The sequence below is a fragment of the Pinus tabuliformis genome, chromosome J, assembly GCF_031772625.1.
Source record: "Pinus tabuliformis cultivar Carrire ecotype Pingquan chromosome J, CPIR1, whole genome shotgun sequence".
In the NCBI taxonomy this organism is placed as follows: Eukaryota; Viridiplantae; Streptophyta; class Pinopsida; order Pinales; family Pinaceae; genus Pinus; species Pinus tabuliformis.
In genome coordinates, this window is record NC_142295.1 from 249,289,532 (window position 1) to 249,295,322 (window position 5,791).

General features: G+C 39.7%; 1 pseudogene; it reads right to left on the reverse strand.

The window, feature by feature from the left end:
• Positions 1-750: 750 nt before the first annotated feature.
• LOC149226707 (large ribosomal subunit protein eL15y pseudogene) lies at positions 751-5,195 on the reverse strand (annotated as a pseudogene).
• Between the last annotated feature and the right edge of the window lie 596 nt (positions 5,196-5,791).

Here is a 5,791-nt window from a genome sequence, read left to right on the forward strand (position 1 = left end):
GCTCTAGCTGTTTCACTCTCATTAGCCCAATACGCTGATGGAAGTTCAGATCATAATATGAATCACAATGGACAGGAGTATGGCTCGGATCTGTCATACGAGAGTCTCACACAGCTGGAAAATGTAATGTGCATTGCTCCAGTAGTTGTTGTAAACTCGTTATCAGTGAATGCATTTGTTGGAAAAACCAGCTTCCCGCCGGAACTCTAGCCACAACAGGGTGAAGACATACATGTGATAACCTCTGGTGTCACATTCGTCGCAGAGCAGCATTTCATTTTCATAATCGACCCATTCCCATTCACAATAGCCCTTCACATTCTTCACAAAATACACACTGCCTATCCTCCTATATAGCTGCCTATCCTCCTGCTCCAGTGCGCAGCAGCTACTCCAGTGCGCTACTCCAATACGCCCTTCCATACAAATACGCTGATGATAGTCAAGTTAAAGAAGAATATGGAGAATAAATAATGGCTGAGATGGTCTTGAAAATGATGAGCATGGGGACGTGAAACTGACTCGACTCACGCAAAAATTACTTCTTGTTTTATATGATTTAATGCAGTTGATTCTACTTGCACGCCACCATTGATGAAGGTCCGAAGTTTTCCAGCTCCTGGTATCGACATTTATATGGTGTCCATTTGAATGAGGTATTGAATGCTGCTTGAACACTGGTATCTGACCTGGTATCAGTTTCATATTTTTGAACGTTGTTATACGAATATAGTTTCTTTTTCAATACTGCTATTGATTAAAACGCCGGAGAGATAGAGTATTGTTTCTTTTCCATATAGCACGAGCCTTGTGGTACAGATGGCCCCGCCCTCGAAGACCCCTATACTTCTTTCCTTCTGATGTAAGTCCACGAAGCTCCCTGTGCTTGTGAACTGCATTACAGATCCAGTTGATTCGAGGATCATTTCGTATTACCTTGTGTGCCTCGTCAACCAGTATCACTTCATAATACTTGTAGGTGGAGTCCTGATTGATCCGGTAAGAGTTCAAAACTCTCAATCCTCCTAGCTTTCGTCCAGCTCTCTCTTCTGCTAATACTGCCTTGCTGTAAAACGAAATCCAGCGAAGTTCAGAGGCCCAGAGGCAGTCCTCACAATCATTGCAATTCAAAGTTTACATTAATTGGATAGTGCTGCGTATGAAGAGGTCGATTATGTTCTCATGCAGTGAAAAGGCGGAATGAGAAAATGATGTGGAAATTGGGTATAAGAGAAAGCGCGGTTGAATTCATGACTGTTCATAGTTGATCAAGTTACATTACAAGCTTCAAAGAGTGTAATTTTTTGCAAATATTTCCCTTAGTCCTAATCTCAACATATATGTTGAACCAACAGGCAATCGAACCCAATTTGCATAGTTGGTGGAAATCATACTGTATATTGAGCACCTGATATACCAAGATAATAATTGTTCTGGAGCGAATTCCTGTTGCATGCAGAGGTTCATGCGACCAGAGGCATTGGCCACTAAGCGTTGGTATTTATCCCCTCTTGTTGAAGTCGATATCACTCAATGTCAAATTGTGGAAGTCTGGCTGAATGTGTGCTCACAGGGTGATAGAAGATTGTTGAGCTACTATACATAGCAATTGGGAGCTCATTGTCGTTGTAAGTCCCAGGACAGAATAAACTGAGACTGAGTTCGGTTTGAAGGCTTGTGGGAGTTTGTCTTTGGGGGTTCCTTGTGGAATTCAGGAGCTCGTATTGACATAAAATTGCAGAAGACTAAGCTTGTCATACTCAGGTGGTTGAAACCACTACTGTACAATGTCAGAGGAAAAGGTTGCTCTTGGGTACAATTTCTGGGTATTGCAAAAGTGGGAAATCTTCATCTTATACAGTTGAAACTTCTACCGAGGTTCTATATTTCAGTACCGTTTTCTCTTATGTTTCCAGATATCACTATTTTTTAGTTATATCTCTGTGTGAAGCAAATAAATAAGTACTAAACATTATTGTACTCATGCTTATAAGGGTGGACTGATATCTAAAGGAATGTGCATTGGAGGCTAAAACTAAAAAAAAAAAAAAGGAAGGGGGGAGTGCATTTTTCGTCATTTGATTGTTTTTACAAATACATTGTCTGGATAATGGAGAAAAATCATCGATTATTAGAGTTATTAAGCACTCTAATCTTATCTACTGATGGAAGTACAGTTAAAGTCAACAAAAACACTCTCAGAGATATTCAAAAATCTTTACAATATGCACAGGAAAAGATTGATTTTTTGCAGCTTGAATCTCAGCTACAGCAAGAAGAATTAAAACAAAGGAGTCATTCTAAACATGTTTATGTTCAGAACATTGAGACTGCAACCCATAAACAGCAAGACAATAATGTTACTGTTCATTCAAATAAAGCAGCAGTTGTACATGCAGATGCAGAAACTCAGTGTGCACTTCCCAAGCCCATCATCAAACCTTGGGAACAACTTGTCCACAACAAGCACAGAACTGGTCTTGGATATGACAAGGACTTATCCTTTCATATTCCAGACTACACCAAGCCCATTCAGTTTTAGAGTGTTGGATTCATTCATGATAGTTCAGCTGCTCCTCATGACAGTTCACCTCCAGCTGTTCCAGATTCTGCCCCTCTTCCACAGCAACAACAACAACAACAGATTGTGAAATGCCAACACTGTGATCGAGTTGGCCATCTGAAAGATCACTGTTTTGATCTTTATCCATGTAAGCATTGTCATAAAACTAGCCATCCTTCACACAGATGCTTCAAAAACAAACGTCCTGCAAGAACAAAGATTCATCTTGGATGGATCGCTTCTTGGCAATGGGCATCAACAGCCAAGAAGATATTCCAAACACATGTCAGAACTTGTTCTAGAGTATTGAACAGTCTTGCAGTTGAGTTTTCTCCATCATCTCACCTTGTATCTGACAGGGGGGGAAATGATGGTCATCTACAAGCTTCAAAGCCACGTCAAGCGAGCCTGAGCCACAACCTGCCACACCAGTTTCAGAGTTGTAGCCAGAAACAAAGATGCCCCTGAACATGCCTTCAGTTGGCAATCTGGGACACTTCCTCTAGCATAAGACTTCAGCTTCTTGCCAGTTTTGGAAGAATTCCAGGAACACAATTGAGAACACTTCCTCTAATAGAAGACTCCAGCTTCTTGCCAGTTTTGGAAGAGTTCCAGGAATTGCATTAAGCATTCCAGAGTTGTTGGTCATCCTTAAACCATCACAGGCTGAGACTTCCCTTTTCAGGTTGAAGTTCTCCCTTTTATGCGAGGTGAGGCCTCCCTTTCACGGTTGAAGGTTTCCCTCTTTAAAACAATAGGATCACTTCCTCTAGCAGAAGACTTCAGTTTCTTGCCATTTTTGGAAGAGTTTCGGGAACTGCACTAAGCGTTCCAGTGTTGGTGGTCATCTTTAAACCACCACCCTTTATACCAACATTTTAGAGAGCACATTCAGCCTAGTGCTGCCATGCATTTTTGCACATTTTGTATTACAGCTCTCTTCTTGGACTCATACATAACCCTTCGGATTAAGGGGGGAATGTTGGACACCTAATCCTCAATGGGTTAGTGTGGAAGCCGAATGGACAAAAGGAGTCCAAGAGACCTTGGGATGTGAAACCCAACAGTCACATATTGTACTATAAATGTATATCTCTTGTTAATAAAAATTGTACTCTCATGATTTATCTTTCATATTGTTCTTGCTCCCATGTGTGTTTAATAGAAAAAATAGATACATATAATATTAGAGAAAGTAGAGGTTTTCTTAATTGAAAAGGTAAATTGGGTTCATATCCGCACAACATTAACTAATGTGATTTTAGAAGTATTTTCTAATATATAATGAAATTAAGAATATTGTTTAATATACATAAATAAACATAAATTCATTGAATAAAACCTCATATATTTAATACACTTTTATGATCCATTCTTTAAATTTATGAAACTCTTTAACTTTACGCCCAACCAACAACATCAAGGCATAATCAATCATATCCATGGCTTCTCATTGAAAGGTTATTGACTATCAACAGCATCATGACATATTTAAATATACTAACATATTTTGAATTTAAAATTTACTAATATACTGATATTTTTTCATAATAAAATATTTTAAAGATTAGCTCAAACGATTCGTTAATTTTTTTAATAAAATTGTTTTAAAAAAATACAAAACGAGTCCCAATGTTAAACAATCCTAATAAGAGGTGTACATACCACATAGATAAAACGAAGACGTCTAAGGAGAGCTCCCAGTGCTAAGTTGTCTTCATTCGTGGCGTCCTTTGTACTAGCTAGTTTATAGGAATGCTTCTCATGCTCTTTAATTTCAGAGTGTTTTACATGTTGTTCTAAACTCTCCTTTGTGAAATTAGAGGAGATGAGGAGGAATGGGAACTCTCCCCATTGTTTTATATGTTAATTCTAAATTCTTTGTGAATTCGGTGGAGATGACAAGTAATGGGAATCTTTTTATCTTATTGGTTATTTGATTTACTAATTATTAGTTTTGTTGTAGCAGTTACAACCACCCTCTAAAATTTTGGTTTTTAAGTAAATTTAGAAGCCTAACTCAGATATTGCGATCGATTATCCTTGGTCACTTATTGGTGAGCTGATGATTTCAAGCCCCCTCCTTGATCTTAAGAGTTGTCCATGTTCTCATCTTCATACAACATGTGTCATATTTGGACATAGGGGTTGTTGTTTGTCATACGAAGGGAATGTTGTCTTGTTTCAAAGGAATTGTATGATATGAGAGGTCATCGCATAGACATGTTTCACACTCACCTCACGCACTCACATTACAAAGGTTGTTGCACCAAACAAAGGATGTCTTATGTATTCTGGATGGTGTACGTTGTGTCACAAAGTGTCCATGTGCGATCACAGTCGATTCCTACCAATGTTTGCATATGTTTCACTCATCTCACAAGTAGCCATTTTCCCAAGCAACCTAGCCTCATCCAGCTTCCCGGAACTGTGTGCTTTGCTTCTGCAACCATCAAGATTCCTCCCTTACCTGCTAAAACCCTGTAGTACGCAGAGACACCAACATCCCTTGCCTGCTGAAGCCCTGTAGCCCACAAAGGCGCCAGCCAGCACTGCTCTCCAGAAATGTGCAGAGCAATCCAGCTACACTGCACTCAGAAATTGCGCAGAGGTGTCTTCCCAGGACCCTCATTCCGCAGCAGTGCTTTGAGCGTCAAAATTGCGTAGTGGTGTCCAAGTTGTCTTTTCACTCTTTCATGTAGAAACTACGCAAATGGGCCTCCCGAGGCTTCATTCTAACAATAGTCATTATCCGTTGAAATTGTGCAGATCTACCTCTCAGTGACTACAGGAAAAGGTGACATGCTAAAATCGCTTCCAAGGAGTTGAGGAGAAGGACCGAGGAACCGAGTAATGGAAAATATTAGGACCGCATGCAAACTCTATCGGATGCATGATCATCTTGAGGGTAAGTATGGTAAGTAAAGAACATCTTCCAAAGTACAACTCTTAATTGAGTTTGCAGGACTACTTGTCATTGTCATATCATCCAGTCCTCAGTAACATGCAAGTGTACAAACACTAAAAGTCATCTCATGTGTTTCTTCTACATGTCTTGCTTATTTTTCACTTGTTCGACCAACTGTCGTCTTCTGCATGTTCATTGCTATGTCATGCTTGCGACCTCATTTGGTGATGTTGAAGGTTGTGTTTTCCATGTACACATCTATCACACTCACACACAATGTTGTATGCACTGTCGCGCAAGCGTCGTCGTGGTCGTTCTAC